Raw genomic sequence first — 24,470 nt, 5'->3', positions numbered from 1 at the left:
GAAAACAAAGAGTAAAATGAGGAAGTCCCTCTTTACCAGTAATTACTTTACACGAAATGGACTGAACTCTCCAATCAAAAGACAGAAATTGGTAGAATGGATTAAAAACATCACCTGAGGGCGCCTGGGTGGCTCAGTTGGTTAAGCGACTGCCTTCCGCTCAGGTCATGATCCTGAAGTCCCGGGATCGAGTCCCACATCGGGCTCCCTGCTCGGCAGGGAACCTGCTTCTCCCTCTGACCCTCCCCCCTCTCATGTGCTCTCTCTCTCTCGTTCTCTCTGTCTCAAATAAATAAATTTTAAAAAAATTTAAAAAAATAAAATAAAATAAAAAATAAAAACATCATCTGATCATATGCTGTCTACAAGAGACTCATTCTAGATCCAAAGACACAAAAAGGCTAAAAGGATGGAAAAAGATAATACATGTAAATTATAAATAGTAACCAAAGGACTGCTGAGGTAAGTCTACTAAAGTCACACAAAGTAGACTTTATTTTTTTTTAAGATTTTATTTGAGACAGAGAGAAAGAGTACGAGCGGGGGCGGGGGGGGGGCGCAGGGGAGGGGAAGAGCAGAGGGAGAGCGAGAAGCATACTCCCCGCCGAGCAGGGAGCCCAATGCGGGACTTGATCCCAGGACTCCGGGATCATGACCTGAGCCAAAGGCAGACATTTAACCAATTGAGCCACCCAGGTACCCCCAAAATGACTTTAAATCAAAAAAGGTTATGAGACAGGGGAGCCTGGCTGGCTCAGTTAGGGGAACATATGACACTTGATCTCAGCGTAGTAAATTCAAGCCCCATGTTGGGTACAGAGATTAAATAGATAGATAAACAAACAGAACTAAAAAAAAAGGTTATGAGACAAAAGATGTTACAATATTAATAAAAGGTCCAAAACAGCAGGAAGATACAGCAATTATAAACATTTACACAACTAGTAACAGGCCATCAAAATATATGAAGCAAAAACTAACACATTTGAAGGTAGAAATAGACATTTCTCAGCATACTGAAAGGATTACACACCAAGTAGGTTTATTCCTGGCATTCAAGGATGGTTCAACATATAAAAATTAATCAATATAATACACCATATTAAAAGAATGAAGGGAAAAAAACCATGATCATCTCAATTGATAGAGAAAAAGCATCTGACAAAATTTAATATCCTTTCATGATAAAAACATTCAACAAAGTAGGAATAAAAGGGAACCACCTCAGTATGTTAATAAAAGCCATATATGAAAAACCCACAACAGACATCATACTCAATGGTGAAAGAATGAAAGCTTTTTCTTGAAGACCAGGAATAAAGCAAGGATGCCCACTCTCACCACTCCCATTCAACACAGTCCTGGAAGTCCAAACCAAAGCAATTAAGCAAGAAAAAGAAATAAAAAGCACCCAAATTAGAAAGGAAGAAGTAAAATTCTGTTTGAAGATAGGATCTTTTATATATAGAAAACCTTAGAGATTCCACACACACAAAAGCTGTTAGAACTAATAAATTCAGCAAACTAGCAAGATACAGAAATCAACACACAAAAATCTGCTGCATTTCCATTCATTAACAATCAACAATCCAAACAGGAAATTAAGAAAACAAATCCATTTATAAATTTAGTAGGTTAAGCATCTACCTTCCACTCAGGTCATGATCCTGGGGTCCTGGAATCAAGCCCCCAGTCTGCCTCCCTGCTCAGCGGGGAGCCTGCTTCTCCCTCTCTCTGCCCCACCCCCGCTCCTGCTCTCTCTCGCTCTCTCTCAAATATATAAAATCTTTAAAAAGAAAACAAACAGTAAGACACTTATGAATTAACCAATGAGGTAAAAGACTTTTAACACTGAAAACTATAAAACACTGCTGAAAGAAATTAAGACACAAATAAATAGAAAGACATTCTGTGTTTATGGATTAGAAGTCTTAATATTAAGATGTTAATACTACCCAAAGCAGTCTACAGATTCAATGCAACCCGTATAAAAAACCCAGTGATGTTTCTTGCAGAAACAGAAAATCCATCCTAAAATTCATATAGAATCTTCAGAGACCTTGAATGGCCAAAACAATCTTGAAAAAGAACAAAGTTAGAGGACTTATATTTCCTGATTTCAAAATTTAGTACAAAGCTGTAATAATCAAAACATTGTGGTACTGGCATAAAGACATACAAACTTATTCCACTGGACTAGAACAGAGAGCCCAAAAATAAACTCTTACATATAAAGTAAAATTATTTTTGACAACTGCCAAGACCATTCAATGGGGAATGGTGCTGGGAAAACTGGATGTCCACTTGCAAAAGAATAAAGTTGGACCTTTACCTAACACCATTTACAAAAATTAAAAATGGATCAAAGACCTAAATGCTAAGACCTAAAAATATAAAACTCTTAGAGGAAAATAGGACAAATGCTTCACAACATTGGATTTGGCAATGAGTCCAATGACACCAAAGGTATAAGCAACAAAGAAAAAAATAAACTGGACTTCACTAAAATCTAAAACTTTTGCACAAAAGACACTATCAACAGGATGAAAGGCAACCTACAAGAGAGGAGAAAATACTTGCAAATCATTCATCTAAAGGATTAATATCCAGAATATACAGAGAACTCCTAAAACTCAACAACAATAAAAACTTAATTCAAAAATGGATAGTGTTTGAACAGACATTTCTCCAAAGAATGGCCAGTAAGTACATGAAAAGACACTCAATACCACTAATCATTAGGGAAATCCAAATCAAAACCACAATAAAATACCAACTCAAACCCATCAGGATGGCTACTATCAAAAAAAACCAAGATAATAACAAATGTTGTCAAAGATGTGGAGAAACTGTAATCCTTGTGCACCGATGGTGAGAATGTAAAAGGATATAGCTGCTGCGGGAAACAGTATGGTGGATCCTCAAAAATGTAAAAATAGAATTACCCTATGATCCAGTAATTCCAGGTCCTGCTATATACCCATAAGAATTCAAAGTAGGGTCTCGAAGGGGTGTTTGTACACACAAGTTCATAGCAGCCTTATTCATAATAGCTAAAATGTGGAAGTTACCCAAGTGTCCATCAATGGATGAATGGATAAGCAAAACGTGGTATATACATACAATGGAATAGTATTAGGAAGGAAAATAAAAGGAAGTAAATTCTGACACAGGCTATAACATGGACAGACCTTGAGGACGTTATGCTGAGTGAAATAAGCCAGCCACAAAAAGATGATTCCATTTATATGAGCTACCGAGAGTAGTCAAAATCAGAGACCAAAAGTACAGCAATAGTTACACCAAGGGCTCAGGGGAGGAGGGGATGTGGAGTTATTGTTTAATGAGGTAGAGTTTCAATTTTGCAAGACGAAAAGAGTTCTAGAGATGGATGGTGGTAATGAATGCACAGTGATATGAAGTGGTACTCAGTAGAGTACCACTGAACCATAGACTTAAAATGGTTATGATGGGGACGCCTACGTGGCTCAGTTGGTTAAGCGTCTGACTCTTGGTTTCAGCTCAGGTCATGATGTCTGGGTCCTGAAATCAAGCCCTACATCAGGCTCCACACTCAGTAGGGAGTCTGTTTCCCCTCTCCATCTCCTTTTGCCCCTCCCCCGACTCACCTATTATCCCTAAAATAAATAAATACATCTTTTTAAAAAATGGTTATGATAGGGGATGCCTGGGTGGCTCAGTCAGTTGGGTGTCTGCCTTCGGCTCAGGTCATGGTCCTGAGGTCTTGGGATCAAGTTCTGAGTCAGGCTCCTTGCTCAACGGGGAGCCTATTTCTCTCTCTGCCTGCCGCTCCCCCTGCTCGTGCTGTCTCTCTCTCTGACAAATAAATAAAATCTTTAAAGAAATCCTTAAAAAAATGGTTATGACGGTAAATTTTACTGTTATATGCATTGTACCACAATTAAAAAAAGGGGGGCGGGTGATGCCACTTTTCCGGGTTACTTGCTCTCAGGGAAGCCAGCTGCCAATTTGTGAGGAGACTCCAGCAGCCCTATAAAAAGGTGTATGTGGCAAGGAACCGGGGTGCTTGAGTGGCTCAGTCAGTTAAGTGTCTGCCTTCGGCTCAGGTCATGATCCAAGAGTGCTGGGATCGAGCCCCACATGGGTCTCCCTATTCAGCAGGGAGTCTGCTTCTCCCTCTCTCTCTGCCCCTCACTCATGCTCTCGCATGCTCTCTAATAAATAAAATCTTTAAAAAAAAAAACAAAGAGACATAACAACAAATGTGTAAACCTTGATTGAATCCTAGATCTGAAGGCAAAACCATAAAAGACTTTTGGGGGCAACTGGAAAATCTGAGTATGAGTATTAGTTGATATTATGGAATTAAGGATAATTTTCTTTGAAGTAATAACACACTTATGGTTAGGAAAAAATCCTTTTTCTTGGGAGAAGTAATGCAAAAGTGTTTAGGGGTGAAACATCATGATGGCTGCAACTTACTTCCTTATGGTTCAGCAAAATCAAAAGTATCTAGAGAGAGAGAGAAAGTAAATGTGAAAAGATGTTATTAACTGGTCAATCTAGGCCAAGTGCTTACAAGTATTCACGATACTATTCTTCTGACTTTTCTGTAGCTTAGACTTTTTTCAAAATAGCTGGAGAAGAGGAGGAAGAGGAAGAAGAATATAAAGAGTACCCCATCACAGTGAGATACCATGACATTCCTATTAGAATGGCTACAACAAGAAAATACTGACAATAACAAGCACTGACAAGGATGCAAACATCCTTATATTGCTGGCTGGAACACAAAATGGCAAAGTCAATATGGAAAATATTTTGCCTACTTTGCCTAATTTCAACACATTTACCATACAACCCAACAATTCCATTTCTAGGTATTTACCTTAGAGCAGAGTTCTTAACCGAAGGCTATTTTGTATAATGGGATTTTTTTCTTTTTTTTAACAACTGGCTTGGAGGTGCAGGTGGCTGCTGTTACCTAATGGATAGAAGCAAGGGATGTTGCTAAACATCCTACAATCTAGCTCCCCACAAGAGAGAATTAATTACCCAGCCCAACATGTCATAGTACCAAGATTAAGAAACCCTACCTAGGGGTGCCTGGGTGGCTCAGTCAGTTCAAGTGGCTGCCTTCGGCTCAGGTCGTGATCCCAGGGCCCTGGGATCAAGCCCCGCGTCCAGCTCCCTGAACAGCAGAGAGCCTGCTTCTCCCTCTCCCTGCCGCTCTGCCTACTTGTGCTCTCCCTCTCTCTGTCAAATAAATAAATAAAATCTTTAAAAAAAAAAAAAGAGTAGAGGGTGGGTAGAACTACGAAGTGCAGTACAAGGAAGGTTTTTGGCGTGAGGGAATTGTTCTATATCCTGATTATGGTGTTACAAAAATCTGTACATGAGTTAAAATTCATACAACCGTACACCAAAAATAAGCCAATTTTACTGTATTTTTTTTTAAAGTAGCATTAAAAACATTTTAAAAAACACATTTTTAAAAAAGATTTTTATGGGGCGCCTGGGTGGCTCAGTCGTTAAGCATCTGCCTTCGGCTCAGGTCATGATCCCAGAGTCCTGGGATCGAGCCCCGCATCAAGCTCCCTGCTCAGCGGGAAGCCTGCTTCTCCCTCTCCCACTCCCCCTGCTTGTGTTCCCTCTCTCGCTGTGTCTCTGTCAAATAAGTAAATAAAATCTTTTTTTTTTTTTTTTTTTTAGTAAATAAAATCTTTAAAAAAAAAAAAAAAAGGATTTAAGAGAGCATGGGTGCATGCATGGGGGTGGAGGGAGGAGCAGAGGGAAAGAGAATCTCCAGCACACACCCAGCTGAGCACGGAGCCTGAGGTGGGGCTTGATCCCACTACCCTGAGATCATGACCTGAGCCAAAATCGAGTTGGACGCTTAACCAACTGAGCCACCCAGGTACCCCCCCAAAAACACATTTTTTTAAAAAAGCTACATACCCTATGTGCTATGCTGAATAGTGTCTCTCCAAAATTTATGTCCACCTGCAACCTCAGAATGTGACCTTATTTGTCTTATAGGATCTTTGTAGATGTAATTCTTATGATGAGGTCATACTAGATTAGAGTGGGCCCTAATTCAATGACCTGTGTCCTTTTAAGAAGAAAATTTGGACATACAGACATGCACAGAGTAAAGATAATGTGACAACACAGGGAGAATGCCACACAAAGACAGAGGCAGAGACTGGAAAGAAGCATATACAAAGCCAAGGACTGCGAGGATGGCCAGCAACCATCAGAAGCTACAAGAGAGGCATGGCACAGATTCTCCTTCTGAGAAGTTCCAGCCCTACTGACATCTTAGTTTGGTCTTTTAGACTCCAATACTGTGACAGAATAAGGTTCAGCTGTTTTAAACTAACCAGTATGTGGTAACTTGTTACAGCAGTTCTAGGAACTGATATATCCTATGATTCTATTTATATGACATTCTGTAAAAGGCAAAACTACTGGGACAGAAAACACATCCGTACTTCTTAGAAGTTAGAGCTGGGGAGAAATATATGACCACAAAGGAACACAACTGTTTGTCAAAATTCAAAGACCTGTACACTAGAAAAGGATGAATTTTACTATGTGCAAGTTACATCTCAATAAACCTAACTCCAGGGGCGCCTGAGTGGCTCAGACAGTTAAGCGTGTGACTTCAGCTCAGGTCATGATCTCAGGGTCCTGGGATCGAGTCCCACATCAGGCTCCTTGCTCAGCGGGAGCCTGCTTCTCCCTCTGGCTGCTACTCCCCCTACTTGTGCTCTCTCTAACAAATAAATATAATCTTTTTTTTTTTTTTAAAGATTTTATTTATTTATTTGACAGAGAGAGAGAGAGGGAACACAAGCAGGGGGAACAGCAGAGGGAGAGGGAGAAGCAGGCTTCCCTCAGAGCAAGGAGCCCGATGCGGGGCTCGATCCCAGGACCCCGGGATCATGACCTGAGCTGAAGGCAGACGCTTAACGACTGAGCCACCCAGGCGCCCCAATAAATATAATCTTTAAAAAAAATAAATAAAAATAAAATTTAAAAAATAACGGACTTTTTTACATGATTTTAAAAAAAACCTTCACCATCGGGCGCCTGGGTGGCTCAGTTGGTTAAGCGACTGCTTTCGGCTCAGGTCATGATCCTGGAGTCCCGGGATCAAGTCCCACATCGGGCTCCCTGCTCAGCAGGGAGTCTGCTTCTCCCTCTGACCCTCCTCCCTCTCATGCTCTGTCTCTCACTGTCGCTCTCGCAAATAAATAAAATCTTAAAAAAAAAAAAAAAACCTTCACCATCAAGTACAGTAGCCTCTATCTTCACCTGGTAAACCACTGTGACTTGAACCACTCAAGATATCAGTTTGAATAAGATCTAATACAATATTAAAATAATCTATTACGTATTAGTCTGTCAGTTATAAAGAAACTTAAAATAGGGTCAATTCTTAACACTTTTGTATTGTTTATTTTGAGTAGTATTTACTATCACACTAGAAAAATGTGACAATGTCTAATGTAGAAAGGAGGTGCTAAAACACTGCCAGAGGTAAAAACTAACCTTAACATCTTCCTGAAAGGCAACAGAAATAAAAATGTGGAAAGAGAAAGACACATTTCACAAGATTATTTCAGTAATATCTTGTCCCATAAGCAACAAACAGCAAACTACATTTCTAGCCTTATTTTAAAACATGTATCTTATTTATAGAAAAATTATTAGTCAGGATATTATGAAATTTGCTTGGTTTATTTTCAGAAATAACATATCTAACATAATCCGTTATTTTTAGAGGCCACAACTATTCTGACCTAGAAAATTTTTCAATAATTTAATATGGGCCTATTATTCTTAAAAAAAGCCATCAAAAAAGACATTTCAGAAAATACACTAGGGGCAACTCGGTGGCTCAGTCACTTAAGCATTTGACTCTTGATTTCAGCTCAGGTCATGATCTCAGGGTTGTAAGACTGGAGCCCCATGGAGCCCTGCATAGTCAGGCTCTGCACTTGGCGTGGCGCCTGCTTAAGATTCTCTCTCTCCCTGTACCTCTGCCCTTCCCCCCCACCTCTCTCTCAAAAAAACAAAAACAAACAAACCCCAAAAAACCACATACTAAACTGGTAAGGAGAAAAACTGCTTGTTGAAGCACAAGTACATAGCTCAAAGAGCAAAGTACACCGTGGTATTCAGAGAACTAAAACCTAAATAAGTCAAACTCTCAAACAGCCTTACTACAATATGGAAATGGGGCACCTGGGTGGTTCAGTCAGCAGTGTCTGATTCTTGATTTCAGCTCAGGTCATGATCTGAGGGTTGTGAGATCGAGCCAAGTTGGGCTCCACACTCAGTGGAGAGTCTGCTTGAGATCCTCTCCTTCTCCTTTTGCCCCTCCCCCCCAAATAAATATATCTTTAAAAAAATAAAATAAAATACAGAAGCATACATAGTAACTGTAAATGCTGAGTAGTCTCCTTTGGACAGGGCCACTTAGCCATGTTCTCAAACCACCACTTAAGTGAAATAGCTGTGTCTAAAAGGATCGGTTTTTAAAAGTCTGTATTCATTCACCAGCCACTACTGTGAAGAATGGAGCCTCAATCCAGATGGAAGTAGAACCATGGAGGTGATAATGGTTCTTGTGTATGCAACCAGTAGTCACACTACCCAGCTGGGTTGAAAACTAGATCCTGCTCTCTCCAGTCATAGTAGCAGAGACTAACTAGAAGGAACAATGTTTAGATCCCATTCTCTACTAATGATGGCAAGGGAACTGAACTTGATGTATGAGTTGAAGGTATTATCAGAGGGGATAAGAGTTCTTTGGGTTGTAGAAGGCAAATGCTCATTTCCATAACATTCTCAATAAAGTAAGAGGAAATGGAATTCAAACCCACTGATGATGGGGAAAAACTGCTTTTTTTTTTAATTTTATTTTATTATGTTAGTCACCATACATTACATCATTAGTTTTTGATGTAGTGTTCCATGATTCATTGTTTGCGTATAACACCCAGTGCTCCATTCAATACGTGCCCTCCTTAATACCCATCACTGGGCTAACCCATCCCTCCCCAACCCCTCCCCTCTAAAACTCTAATTTTGTTTCTCAGAGTCCATAGTCTTTCATGGTTCGTCTCCCCCTCCAATTCCCCCCCCTTCATTTTTCCCTTCCTACTATCTTTTTTTTTTTTTTTTGAGAGAGAGAAAATGAGAGAGAGCACGAGAGGGAAGAGGGCAGAGGGAGAAGCAGACCCCCTGCTGAGCATGGGGTCCCGGGACTCCAGGATCATGACCTGAGCCAAAGGCAGTCGCTTAACCAACTGAACCACCCAGGCGCCCTCTTTTTTTTTTTTTTTTTTAACATATAATGTATTATTTGTTTCAGAGGTACAGGTCTGATTCATCAGTCTTACACAATTCACAGCGTTCACCATGGCACATACTCTCCCCAATGTCCATCACCCAGCCACCCCATCCCTCCCACCCCCCACCACTCCAGCAACCCTCAGTTTGTTTCCTGAGATTAAGAATTCCTCATATCAGTGAGATCATATGGTGCTTGTCTTTCTCTGATTGACTTATTTCGCTTAGCATAATACCCTCTAGTTCCACCCACATTGTCGCAAATGGTAAGATTTCGGTTTTGTGGGTTTTTTGATGGCTGCATAATATTCCATTGTAGATATATACACCACATCTTCTTTATCCACTTGATGGACATATTGGCTCTTTCCATAGTTTGGCTATTGTGGACACTGCTGCTATAAACACTGGGGTGCAAGTACCCCTTCAGATCACTACATCTGTATCTTTGGGGGTAAATACCCAGTAGTACAACTGCTGGGTCATAGTGTAGCTCTATTTTCAACTTTTTGAGGAACCTCCATACTGTCTTCCAGAATGGCTGCACCAGCTTGCATTCCCACCAACAGCGTAGGAGGGTTCCCCTTTCTCCACATCCTCGCCAACATCTGTCATTTCCTGACTTGTTAATTTTAGCCATTCTGACTGGTGCGAGGTGGTACCTCATTGAGGTTTTGATTTGTATTTCCCTGATGCCAAGTGATGTTGAGCGCTTTTTCATGTGTCTGTTGGCCATTTGGATGTCTTCTTTGGAGAAATGTCTGTTCATGTCTTCTGCCCATTTCTTGACTGGATTATTTGTTCTTTGGGTGTTGAGTTTGATAAGTTCTTTATAGATTTTGGATACCAGCCCTTTATCTGATAATGTCATTTGCAAATATCTTCTCCCATTCTGTCGGTTGTCTTTTGGTTTTGTTGACTGTTTCCTTTGCTGTGCAAAAGCTTTTTAATCTTGACGAAGTCCCAACAGTTCATTTTTGCCCTTGCTTCCCTTGCCTTTGGCGATGTTTTCAGGAAGAAGCTGCTGTGGCTAAGGTCGAAGAGGTTGTTGCCTGTGTTCTCCTCTAGGGTTTTGATGGATTCCTGTCTCACATTTAGGTCTTTCACCCATTTTGAGTCTATTTTTGTGTGTGGTGTAAGGAAATGGTCCAGTTTCATTCTTCTGCATGTGGCTGTCCAATTTTCCCAACACCATTTGTTAAAGAGACTGTTGAAAAACTGCTTTCTTATTTACTAGAAAAAGTTACCTTAACAGAGAGGTAGAGCGTAGACCATTCTCTCTCGTTCTCAAAAGTGACACCTTGGCTCTGAACATCATGTAAATGATCTCAGATCATTGAAAGCTCCTTTCCCATTTTCCAACCAAATGTATGTGTGTGGATCTAAAGCATATGCATAAAAAGACAATTATCTTATTCAAAGAGAAAAACAGAAAGATGTAACTTTCAAGGTTCAAGAGTATGACAAAAGAATTTAAGAAAATTGGCACTAGAATCAAACCTTCAGTATTCATTTGCTGGTTTGAACTCTGTACCCACTACTTCAGAAGACAATTTTCTCCCTGTTCTCCCCAACAGCTGATAAACATTTTAATATTAACTACTATGACAAGCTGCTTCCTGGTTTTGACTATTTACTGCTAGAGTTTAAATGATTTGATATGCCACAATAAATATAACCACCACTGTGCTACAATAAATATTGCTCTCTTTTGCAAACAATGCTTGTACGAAATTATACAACCTAATTACATATAAAGTTGAATTTCCTGGCTCCCAAGAAACTCGTTTCTGACCATCTCTTAATACCCATGGATTGTCCTCAAAATACAAAATCCTGATAGCCACCATCCCCATCCTTCCAACAAACCTTTCTCAGATCACTTCCGAATATAATTTAAAACTATCAAGTAAATTACATGTCAATACTAATGAGTTACTAACATGTATGTACACTTTATAAATAAATCTATATTTTTATTAAAAGAAGCCAAAAACCATTGTTATTCAAATTGTATCAAAAACCCAGAAAAAAATCACGGAGAATCATTTACATCCAAGAGCCCTAAATAACTGGGGGGGGGGGGGGGGGAAGGAGAGACAAATTACCACTTACCCATTAGGAAACAAATAGTATTATGAAAGCAGAGCCAATTCTATATTCTAATATGGGTCTGTAGATTTTCACCTTAGCATTCTATCCCAAGACTACCTCCTCTACTTTGAATCCAAAAAGGCACTGAATAAAAATACTATTGCAAAGAAGTCAAAATACACACACAACTTATTTGTTCTTACAGGTAAACAAATTGAAATCCAGGAAAGTTAAATGGATTGCCCAGTTAGGCAAAGATTTCTTACATATGGCAAAAGTACAACCCATAAAAGAAAAAACTGAGAAATTAAGCCTCAACAAAATTAGGAACTCTACTTTTCAAAAGACATTATAAGAAAATGAAAAGACAACCAAAGGCTAGGAGAATATATTTGTAAAATGCGTATCTAATAGAAGATTTATATCCAGAATTTACAAAGAATTCTTACAACTCAATAACCCCCTAATCAAAATGGATTGTCCAAGGTCAGAACAAAAGATGTGGCCAAAAACAGAGATCTCTAGCCTTGTTCAACATTAATTTCACAATTTAAAACCATTGTTCCTTAAAGGAAACAAGAAAGACAACAAGAAAACTCAAAGAAACAGGAGGGGAGGGAGGTGGAGGGATGGAGTGACCGGGTGACAGACATTAAGGAGGGCATATGATGTAATGAGCACTGGGTATTAATAAGACTGATGGGGGCGCCTGGGTGGCTCAGTTGGTTAAGCAACTGCCTTCGGCTCAGGTCATGATCCTGGAGTCCTTGGATCGAGTCCCGCATCGGGCTCCCTGCTCGGCAGGGAGTCTGCTTCTCCCTCTGACCCTCCTCCCTCTCATGCTCTCTCTCGTTCTCGCTCTCTCAAATAAATAAATAAAATCTTTAAAAAAAAAAAAAAAAAAAGACTGATGAATCACTGACCTCTACCTCTGAAACCAATAATACATTATATGTTAATTAACTGAATTTAAATTTTAAAAAATGAAAAAAAAAACAAATTATACTTATGTCATTGTTATACTTGAATTTATTCAGGTTGGTCCTTTTCAAAATTATTAACATCTATATTGAGTCTAGGATCACTTCTAATCCCCTCTTGTCTAAAACAGAAACAAAAATCCCTAATAAAGAGCAGCCTCAAAATAAGAAATTCCAAATCATTACACAATAAAAAGTTAAGTAAGAAGTGAATCACTGAGAGGCACCTGGCTGGCTCAGTGGTAGAGCATCAGACTCTTAATCTCAGGGTTGTGAGTTCGAGCCCCATAATGAGTATAGAGAGTACTTAAAAAAAAAAAAAAAAAAGAATTACTGAAATGATTAAAACAGGTTTTCTTCCTTTGAAATCACAAAAGTAAAATCCTTCTTTGGATACCTCAAGCTGACTTATATTTTCTTAGATAAACAGTAATCATAGCAAGCTTCTCAGAGAAGAATCAAATTTCTTTTAAGAAGATCCTATATTTTCCTTCTCTAAAATGAAATCAAATGACATATGGACTTCTTCCCCTAAAAGCATAATCCTTCATAAATGTCTACCCAACCAGGGGCGGCTGGGTGGCTCAGCTGGTTAACATGATCTCAGGGTTCTGGGATAGAGCCCCGCGTCAGGCTCCCAGCTCAGCAGGAAGCCTGCTTGGGGATTCTCTCCCTCCCTCTCTCTCTCTGCCTCTCCCCCGTGCTTGCTTGATCTCTCCCTCTCAAATAAATAAATCTTAAAAAACAGAAAGGAAAAAAAAAAGGTTTATCCCACCAAGTAAGTGGTTAAAAGAGAATAGGGAACTCCAAAACTAGAGAAAAATGTAGTAAGGTCTTGCCCCAACCAACCTCTACCTTTCCACAAAGCCCTACTTTTAACCTTTAATCAAACATTTACTGAGGGACTATACATTGGAGAGAATGGTTCTAGCTGCTCTGTCAACAATAGGAAAGGAGAAGAATAGCAGTAGACTAAGAAACAGAAAAGATATGGGCAGAAGCCTACAAAATTATTAGGATACCAAATACAAAACAACCCTAATTAAAAAAATGGGAAAAGGACTTGAGCAGACATTTCTCAAAAAATATACTAACAGCCAATAAGTACATGAAAAGATATTCAGTATCATTAATCATTAGAGAAATGCAAATAAAAACTATAATGAGATACCGATTTACTCATTAGGATGATTTTTAAAAAAACAGCAAATAACAAATGGTATGAGTGTGGAAAACTGTAATTCTTGTGCACTACTGGTGGGAATGTAAAACGGTATAGCTGCTGTTGAACAGTATGGTGGGTTCCTCAAAAAATTAAACACAGCATTATCACCTGATCCAGAAATTCCATTTCTGGGAATATACCTAAAAATACTAAAAGAAGAGACTCAACCAGTTATTTGTGCACCCACATTCACAGCATCATTATTCACAAAAGCCAAAAGGTGAAAGTAAGCTAATTGTCCATCAACAGAAGAATGAATAAACAAAATGTGTTCTTCACATTAAGATGGGGTATTAGTCAGCCTTAAAAAGGAATGAAATCGGGGTGCCTGGGTGGCTCAGTCGTTAAGTGTCTGCCTTCAGCTCGGGTCATAATCCCAGGGTCCTGGGATCAAGCCCCACATCAGGCTCTCTGCTCAGCGGGAAGCCTGCTTCTCCCTCTCCCACTCCCCCTGCTTGTTTCTTCTCTCTCTGTCTCTCTGTCAAAATAAATAAATAAAATCTTTAAAAAAAAAAAAGGAATGACATCCTGACACATGCTACACCATGAACCTTGAAGACATTATGCAAAGTGAAATAAGCCAGACATAAATGACAAATACTGTATGATTCCACTTACATGAAGTACTTAAAATAGTCAAATTCTATACAGAGACAAAAAAGTAGCATAGTGGTTACGAGGGGTTAAGGGAAGGGAAGTGGGGAGTTATTTTTTAATGGGTACTGAGTTTCAGTCTGGGATGATGAAAAAATTCTAGAGATGCACAATGGTAATGGCTGCACAACAAAGTGAACATACTTTTTTTTTAAGATAGATAGATTACTTATTTACTTATTTATTTACTTATTTATTTATGAGCACAAGCAGGGGGAGCAGCATGCAGAAGAAGCAGGCTCCCTGCTGAACAAGGAAAGGAGCTCGACCTGGGGCTCGATCCTGGGTTTCCGGGATCATGACCTGAGCCAAAGGCAGATGCTCAACCCACTGAGCGACCCAGGCGTCCCAAAGTGAATGTACTTAATGTCACTAAACTGAACACTTAAAAACGTTTACAATAGTCAATTTTACGTCATGTGTGTTTTACCACAAAAAGAAAGAAACAAAGGGGCACCTGGGTGGCTCAGTGGGTTAAGTAACTGCCTTCAGCTCAGGTCATGATCCCAGGGTCCTGGGATCAAGCCCCACATCGGGCTCCCTGCTCAGCGGGGGCCCTGCTTCTCCCTCTCCCGCTCCCCCTGACTGTGCTCTCCTGCTCTCTCTCTGTCAAATAAATAAAATCTTAAAAACAAACAGATAAACAGAACAGATAAATCAATCATTTTCATTGTCCCTTAGAGATGAAAACATCAATTGATACTGTAAAATCAACTAACTGGGCTAAATGAACATAAGTACTCCATCTCCATTCCCTCTTGAAACACCAGCAAAATAAAGTCAAAATCCTCAAGGACAAAGACAAAGGGCAAGGAGATGACAGCAGATAAATGTCAGCAACATTCTAGACAATGAAAAGCAGTAGTAACTAGGTTCTGCACATTTCAATATATATATAGAATATAGTTTTTAATTAAGACCTGTATTTAAATATCTTTCCTCCAAAAAATTCAAGAACAGAAAAAGATAATCTGCGATTTCCTTTTCACTACTGACTTTTCACAGAAACAAATGCAGCTAATCCCTCTCTCATGTTCCTTACCTTCCCACTTCCAGAGCAAATCTATAATTAAATGAACCACCTGAAAATCCCTTTCAATATTCAGAACAAATGAATTCCAAAAACTAGGTTAGACCATGCTTTAAAAAAAAAAAAAAAAATCTCTTCTCCATTAAACAGGTTTAGATTTAGCTCAAACCTATTTGACCCTATTGCTGCATCTCTCTGACAGCAGCAACTTTTTGTACTTTTCAGAGGCTCAGTTCAGTACTTTTATTCATCATTGAGGGAAATACTGCTGCATCTCAACTATTCTTAATACTCAGGCTACACCTAACATACTACTCAGCTTACTTATCAAAAAAACTACTTACAATAACTACATTTGGCATTTTAGCCAAGAATAAGAAATAACTTCCCCGTGTATGTCAAAATTTTCATGAGACAGTATAAACAGGACAAAAGGCCTGGTGAAAATAAAATCCTAAAAATCACTTTCTCAAGTTACACAGAATAAACACATTCCACCTTTCTACAACATTTATCAGTTTCTTTAAACATTCTAAATCATGAATTATTGTGTCAAGTTTCTGCAGCAAAATTCTACATCTTTTCCATGAGCAAACTGTCAGTATTTCCAAACTTTGGTAAATACAAAAATCCATGTATAAAGTCTAATGAAACTTATCAGAGGTTAACTGAGATTACCAAAAACCCAAAACTAGAAATGTGATAAGCAGCTGAAAATTTCTTTTTTCTATTCTATTTGTGCAACCTGGGAAATCATAAGACTATGTATATGATCCATCATTAAGGAGGGTGCTGGGGTGGAGAGAGTGATAAAGATCTACCAACACAAAAAAGGAGGGATAATAGTATTATTCTCACATACCCAAGTTTTTACAAAAGAGTGAATAGGGGAAAAACTTTCAAAATTGGCTATCTTTATCTACTGCAGGGTCCCACTGTCACAAGGTGACCCATATATATGCTTTTGTCTCTTATACAAGCTTTTGTCCCTTCCTTTCCATTCCCACTACCACCTACCTCCCTAGCCTGTTCTCCCTGCCTCCAGACCCTACCAGCCCTAGTAAATACTGCAGACCTCAGTATTACCTAATAAATCACCACAAAACATCATTTTATCCTGTCAGCCAATAGGACTTAAGGTTATCCCAAAACAAGAAGGCTGGTCTCTTAACTTTTCCAAACTTTCTCCTATTACCAGGCCCATATAAACCCTCTTCAGACTAATCTAAACTCCAACTAATCTACTCGCTGTACTACCACCATCTCAAGTCCATTCCTGCCTCCATACCTTTGCCCATTCTAAATCCATCTTAAATAACTTTCTTCCTCCTCCTCTGCCTTAATAATTATTCTGCATACCTCTCATTCAGCCCTAGACTGAGGTATTGCCTGAACTGTTTTAAATCTTTATGTGGGTAAGGACTTTCTTCCCGGAAGGCAGGGAGCATGGGCTTTGATGCAAAAAGTCAAGCTCCAGAACAGAGGTTGCAAAGCGGCAACCCACAAGACAAATCCTGCCCACAGTGGTGATTTGCTTGGCCCACGGTGTTTATATTATGATTTTCAAAAGTTGCCAACATTTAAAAATAAAGATTTCTCACAAAATCTGGATTCCCAGCTTCTGTTTAGAAAAAAGTTAAGATGTTCAGTCCACACTTGGTTCTATGCTCCCCACTAGATCAAGAGTGAGCCAACACTGAATTAGGTATTTTTTAATGGTTAAAACGGTCAATTAAAAAAGTAAGCCTAAGAATAAAAAATAAATAAATAAATAAAAGTAAGCCAAAGCCGCTTAACAGCTACCCTATTAGAGGAACATGAATTCCCTAGTTCACTTAAGTATCAATTTGATCTTTACTACTTAAAATGTTCCATTTAAATTTACAATGCTCACCCTAGATAAGTTTACTTAATGAATTAAAGAATTGAGACAAAAATTTTAAGACAAGGTTGGTGGTAATAATGATAATAAAACAATTATAGCAATGAACACCTCATACTTATTGTGAGCCAACTATTGTTCAAGCAAAAATACATTATCTTATTTAATCCACACAACAACCCTATGGATATATGCAATTTCTAGTCCCAATTTACAGATGAGGAACTTGATCAAGGTCATACTCCCAGTACACGGTAGAGCCAAAATTCAAAACCAGACAATCTAACTCTAGTACATACCGTTAATCCCTACAATATGATTCCTTTAGACTAGCATCCTCTCCTCTGTGACCAACTGAACTGATTCCCTGGAACAAAGAATCAAGACTAAATTTTAGATAGCCCTCTTTCTCTGAATGAATAAGAAGCAAACCAAAGTTCACCTAAAGATGCCATCTGGATTTTTTCCTTACCCTAAAAGAAAAATTTCTGTCATTGACAGAGAAAACATTACAGATCGAATAAAATAATACAGATTTTCTCAGAAAGCAAGTATGTTATTAAACATTTCTGGAGTGAGGCAAACTCAGTATGCAATGAATTCTTAGTTTAAAACTATGAAGTGATGATACAATACAAAACTTCTTTCCTGGGACAGATGGGTAAATCTATTAGGGTAAGCAGTTTCCAGACATGAAAAAAAAACCTGCAAGTTTCTTGAGGGCAGGGACTTTCTTTTTCATCCTGAGTCCCTGTAATACCTAGCATAGAGCAGCACTTAGCACATATTCAATTATGTTAAAAGAACCAAGAAATCTAAAGTTACTACCTTAAATTGCAATGCAATGCAATCCTTATTATAGCACTTATCACCTTGCTTTTTACAATAATTACTGGTGAGCAAGTTTGTTTTCCTGACAAAAACACAAAATCCTTGAGGCAGGGGTTTTATATTAAGTACCCGTTGGGACCTAGCACAACAGGAGCTCAGTAAGTGCTTGCTGAATATTACAAACATTTCTATACTTGGGTTTTCTACAAGTCTCTCTTTCTGCCAATGTTTAAAGTAGAATTTAAAATATAATGGCTTCTCATTTATAAGGTAATGGATACTATGAAGTTCTACTATAAGATATTTCTAAGACCAATCTTATATTGTGGTATCAACAAAGCCCTGAAAAATTAGTGAGACAGAACATAAAGCACAAAATATAATCAAAGAGTGAGAAAACGGAGAGATCATCTGATACCTTAATGGATAAGTGAGGAAACGGAGGCCCAGAGAGATTTAAGTGAATTGCCCAAGATTACAGAACTAAGTAACAAGAAATACCAAGGCTAGAACCCAGGTCTCCTGAATTTTGCCTTAGTTTTCTTTCCACAAAGAACTACTCTGTGAGTTCAGGACGTAGGGGATACTTTTAGAACTATTTTAAAGATACTTGGTATGGGGGCAACTGGGTGGCTCAGTTGGTGAAGCGTCTGCCTTCGGCTCAGGTGATGATCCCAGTGTCCTGGGATCATCAAGCCCCACACTGGGCTCCCTGCTCAGTGGGGAGCCTGCTTCTCCCTCTCCCTCTGCCACTCCCCCTGCTTGTGCTCTCTTCCTCTCTGTCACATAAATAAAATCTTTAAAAAAAAAAAAAAAAAGATACTTGGTATGAAGAATCTTTCCCAGCACATAACTTTTTGTGAGGTATTATGTCACCATTAAAGAAATGAAAGCTGCTTTGTTCCTTTACTGCAGATAACACCATCTCCTTTTCCCCTTCTCTTTTTGCTCTATGTATTCTTCATTTTCATGTATTTCCTTTCATTATTTTTTGAGAATTCTTCTTACCATGTCTTATTTATCTACTTCCCCTCTTAGCCACTTCCTTTCCTACTATCTCTCACAAAGCTACCCCATCTCCTTCCTTTCTCTCCATAATTATAAAAAAACAGAGTAAGCACACATTTGATTATAACAATGGCCTGGGACACCATAACAGGTAAATCATAGTCTTGGTTTCTAAGCATTTATAAGATAATTAGTTAACAAAAATATAAACTAAACACAAAGGGTCACATAGAGGTATGAATAATAAATACTGATGTTTACAGTGAAGACAGGAATCTAAGTATGGAATCTAGAACATTTATGTGAAGGTAGTAATGACAATGACAACGAAGAATTGCAAGGTTAGAATTAGTGAAAGGGACCACTCTCTATCCTATTCAGCTTTCTCACCTACCAATTCAATAGTTCTACTTCATTCACTCCTTACTCTCTTACTGCTTGAGTTTTTTCACGCTCTACTTTTTTTCTTACCCAGTAGAGTCTTCCTTTTCTCTCCCGATCTTTTAAAGTCAATCTGTCCTGTCCTCGTGTTTTCCTTCTCAGTATTACTGCCAATATCTCCCACCTTATAGACCTAGATAATGTCTTAAGTTGTGAATTCATTGTTTTCTAAAGCTTTAGCATGTATTATTTTATTTGAACTTCACAACAATGTCAGGAAGGCAGGTATGAATCAATACGTGTATTTTACAGATATATAAACTGAGAAAAGGCAAGATTAAATAACTTGCCAAAAGTCAGTTTGTCAGTGGCAAAATCAAATCAGACCTTTTCTTTCCAAATTCTCTTTCTCCACTGCATGTTGCCTTCTTTTTACTTCTTACACTTTTTAACCATAATGCACATATCTGGACAAGTATACAGAGAAAAACATTTATAAAACAGCACAAATGGGAAAAATGTGTGTATGTCCAGGAAAAACAAAAGCAGAAAAGTCAGAAGACCCAAAGTAGGAGCAAAGTGTGGCTCACAGGCTAATCCTTATAGAGGAGACTCTGAGTTTCAAATCCAAGTGGAAAATGCCTATTTCAACCAACTGATGTAGTCAGCATCAACATCCTCTTTCCCCATACCTCCCCACAGCAGTTATATGAGTAGAGCTCACCCTCTGCACCATTCCTGTCCCCCAATCTCTTTCACAGGCCTGCCACCATACCTGAAGTTCTCACCGTTCAAGTCACTTCTTTGGGTTAAGGCGTTGTCTCCAGTAGGCCACTGTTAAATGCATGTTACCTGAGAGGGAAAGGAGGGTCCATTAACACATTATTCCTATGGTTAAACACATCAGATTAGCATTGACCTTGGGAATCTGACAGCACAATGTCTTTTTAAGTTTCATGGGATTAAGGGTGCCTGGCTGGCTCAGTTGGTAGAGCATGTAACTCTTGATCTTGGGGTCATGAGTTCAAGAACCACGATGGGCACAGAAATTACTTTTTAAAAAATAATAAAAATAAAAGTTCCATGTGATAGATAATTTGGGGGGAATAGATAATTTTTGATGGGGCAAGCAGGGTAAGAAGGTGAGTCAGGGGAAAAATGACTCCTACAGTGTATGGGGTGATGCCCGCCTGAGTATGATGGCTACATGGCAAAATGAAGATGGCCATAAAACACACACTCTACCTACGGGGGTCACTGTAAGAATGGTCCCTGCAACTTGGGAGGCTCCTAAGGATAGGAAAAGAAAAAGCACTCCAAGGATCAGAGTACAGTCAGTTCTGAAAAGAAAAAAAGCTGAGGTGGCAGCAGTTTTCCAAGGACAGTGCACTGCTAGACTGAAGGAGAACAGCTCTTGGTTAATGACTACTAGTTGTGAGGCTATTTCCAACCCAGTATTTTTAGCTGAAGGCCGACCTACCAACCAGATAATGCGGCAATTCAATTCTGCACACTCCCCCACCCACTAATTTATGTTAACTCAAAACCAGTATCATGTACAGCCACAAAAATCAACATGCCTTTACTAAGAGCTTATTATGAGCCTAGAATTCGGCAAGGTGCTGTAAATACAGGAAAAAATAACTTTATACACTTTTGCCTTAACTCATATAAAGAAAACCAATCCCCAAAACCCAAAATTGAGAGAGGGGTAAGGAACAAGAAGTGAGGGGTGAGGGGGGAAAAAAAAACCACACAAGCAGGTGACTATTTCCTGTACCAACAAATTTCTTAAGCCAGAATAAATAAAATTCACTTCTAGGCCAAAGTTCCTTGTTAAACTCTTGCCTCAACAGTTAAGAGGCACAAGCTAGAAATATCTTTTTTCTTTTGGTCTAATACCAAAAGCTCTTGAGCAGCACACATTCATCTTGACACACTGGAGAATAACAAACTAAACTCAGTTCTAATTCTAGCTCTAATTCTTAACTAGCTCTAGGTAAATTATTGAACCTGCTTAGGATTTTTTTTTTTATAAACAAACAGAAAATTAATAGTTTGGAATAGTCTAAGGATGGCATATACCTGGCACATATATCACCTACTAGATAACTATGTCCACATGAAGCATCACTAATCAATCGTAACTCCCTTTCCCAGAGAACACAAATGACCAAAATCCTTCTCAATACAGTGCTCTGGCAGCTACTTCAAAGCACTCTGCTGGTCCATAAGCTAAAATATATTTGCCACTGTGGACTAGATAATCTCTGCAATCTCTTCCAACTCTAAAATTCTAATACCAAGTTTCTGAGTATAAAAGAAAAACACTTTGAACAAGCTTAGAGCAATAGTGTTGATAGTCATAAATTGCAGTCTAATCTCCAAGTTCTCCTCCAAACTGCAGCCAATCTGATAATAATTTTTCAAAAGTGCTAATTAACAATATACTCTGATACCATCAATATATATAACCTGGCAAATTATTCAGATTTGCTAGTGGGTTCTTTTTACAGAATAAGAGCCTTTTTACCCAGTCTGGTCCTAAAAATTCTCATCCAAAAATATGGCAACAATATTGCACTAGTAAACTAAATCTGATCGCTGCAGCCTCTCTCCAACATCAAGCCTTTTCACCTCTCACCTAGACCTCGGCAATAGCCACTCTTCCACCCTTTCACTCACCATTAGAGCCATTTTTCTACAACATACATGTAACTCATATCACTTCCCTGTTCAAAATCTTAATCTACTGCTAACATAAAACTCAAGTCTTTTAGCATTGTAACTTTTCATATAGTTACCTCCTTTTACCTTTCTGACCTCACGTCCCACAATGCTCTCCTTCCCCATCCCACTCCCTGCTCCAAGAACCCTTTTTCTCCCACAATCTTCTGCATTTACACAAAGCATTAAGGGGTTTTCTCTGTCTGCCCTGTCCTTCCCTTTCCCCATCCTCATCACACTCCTACCCGTCATATAAGACCCAACTTAGGAGCAGGGGTAGGTCCTGCCACCTTCTATGGCCAAACCCCAGACAGAACTGGTCACTTCTGTCTCAAAGTTTTTTGAGCATTCCTCAGTAGTTTCACAGTATTGTTTGCCTCATTGGTTCCCAAGACCATGAGAGCTGCCTGAGGCATGTTTTAAAAATAAATTCTTCAGGGCCAAAGCAGACCTACTAAATCAATCTCAGAAAAGGAGACCCTGGAATTTCTACCTTTAAAAAGCTCCCCTAATTATTCTAATGGACAATTTGGGGAACTATTGGTTTGTCTATCTCTTCCAATAGGTGAACAGATGTGTTTTTTTAAAAAGAATTTAGAAATGATTCCCTCTAGAATACTGTAAAAAAGTATTCTACACTCGTTTTTTATTTCATATCCTTTTTGACTTGATTCTTACACTGAACATGAAAGAATTCCTTCTCTCACAACCAAAAAACTTACTTTCTCTGTTGTAACTGTACCTCCAGTAAATCTATGAATACATAGTGCAGACTCTCAGCATTATCTGCCATGAGAATTTTATTTCAGCTGAGAAATCCTTAGCCGATTTTGAGGGTGGAAATACACTGCCTTTACACTACTTCCTTAAAATCTAGTTATATTAGGAGTAGATGCGGGAGACCCCAACTAGGTGCAATGATAAGTGGCTGGCTCCAGTGCCTCAATAATTTCCAAAGAAAAAAACCCCACTTTTCCCTCCCCGAAAGTACCCTGACGCTGTAGAATTATGGCAGAAAATGTAACAAGATGAAGAGGCGAATGTAAGCAAAAAACCAAGTTAAGTTGTGACTGGGGAATCCTGAATTGCGGGTAGTCTGCACGTTCACCTGGTTACGTCTCTAACTTTAGGCCTAACGTCTACCTTGAGTGCAGAGACCCGGCGTTTCTGTTTAAGTCGTGGCCCGGGACTATGTCTGAAAACTTGAGTTCCCCACTTAGTTCCCGCTAAGTCATATCCTCATCACGTTTCGACCCTTAGAATACGTTCATAGCTACTTTTTTCTTTTCTCGCCTAAAGAAAAGGGCACTCAAGGGGGAGGGCAGTGACAGCTCCACGTCTGCAAAACTCTGCGCCGGGAGGTGCCGGCGAGGCCGCGGCAGCGGGCGCGGAAAAGGGCGCCCGGGCGGGACCACCACGATGGGGGACAATGGAGGGAGGAGGGGAGTGGAAGAAAGAGGAGGCAGCCGCGGTGCTGGGCCCGCCTCGCGACTGGGAGCTCCAAAAAGTCTCGGGAAGGCCAGCCGAGTGGCAGGTGGGCCCGGCCGCCGCCCCTCACAGGGCCACGTCGGCCGCTCCGGCCGCTGCCGCCGGGCCCCGCGCGTAGGCCGGGCCGCAGGAGAGTGGCCCCCGGGCGGGGCTGCGGGGCGCGGGGCCGGACCCTGCAGGCCCCCGCCACAGCCCAGCCCTCTCACCACTTGGCGCCCGCGAGGCGAGGGGCTCCACCATACCCCGGCCAGACAGTGGCTGCTCGGCGCCTCCGGCCAACCCACCCCTCGGCCACTAGCCCGAGCTCCCCGCGCCCCCCACGGGCACCGGCTGTGAGGGAAAAGAGAGCAGTTGCGGCTCTGGGGTCCTCCGCCCGCGCGCCGCACTCCTTCACCCCTGGCTCTCCTCGGACACTCTCATGCAGACTCGCCCCTCTACCCAGAACTGCCCCCAGTCCGCCCGCGAATGTTTACCGGGACTCGGGGCGGCGGCGACTCTTCAGTCCCTCGACTAAGATGGCAGCCGGTCCCGAGCCCCGACCACAGCAACTAGAGCGAGTTGGCGGCCAACGCGCAGGCGCCTCTAGCTCTGGAGGTATTTGACCACAAGCCCCAGAAGGCCTTGCGCGCCAGCCGGGAGAGTTGGCCGGAGCTGGGGAGCGCTTCTAAACAGTTTACTCGCCCTCAGGTGGGAGGGGCTCTGGGATTGCTCCCAGCCACTCTAGGCTTTTTGTTTGTTTGTTTTTAAAGCACGCCCCCACCCCCGAACCTCTGAAGACTGTAGCTGTGGTTCCCAAACGCTAATGTGCATCAGAATCACCTGAGG

General features: G+C 40.2%; 1 protein-coding gene across 7 annotated transcripts in view; it reads right to left on the bottom strand.

The window, feature by feature from the left end:
• The window catches only part of ITCH (itchy E3 ubiquitin protein ligase), a 121,956-nt gene extending 97,712 nt beyond the window's left edge, over positions 1–24,244 (bottom strand). For 3 of the 7 annotated variants that reach the window (XM_064573051.1, XM_064573052.1, XM_045885631.3), the window contains exons 1-2: positions 24,119–24,244; positions 20,206–20,282 (exon numbers count right to left, since the gene is read on the bottom strand). The gene's annotated coding sequence lies outside the window, so the exon portion shown is untranslated. Of the gene's footprint in view, positions 1–4,464; positions 4,495–10,592; positions 10,728–20,154; positions 20,175–20,205; positions 20,283–24,118 lie in introns of those variants that run through there. The other 4 variants (XM_064573050.1, XM_054510057.2, XM_045885632.3 and 1 more) reach the window with 4 other exon arrangements.
• Positions 24,245–24,470: the final 226 nt, after the last annotated feature.

Source organism: Mirounga angustirostris, unplaced genomic scaffold, assembly GCF_029215605.1.
Source record: "Mirounga angustirostris isolate CCGP_5_RB_7025 unplaced genomic scaffold, mMirAng1.0.hap1 SCAF_10, whole genome shotgun sequence".
In the NCBI taxonomy this organism is placed as follows: Eukaryota; Metazoa; Chordata; class Mammalia; order Carnivora; family Phocidae; genus Mirounga; species Mirounga angustirostris.
This window is presented reverse-complemented; position numbering and strand designations above follow the sequence as displayed.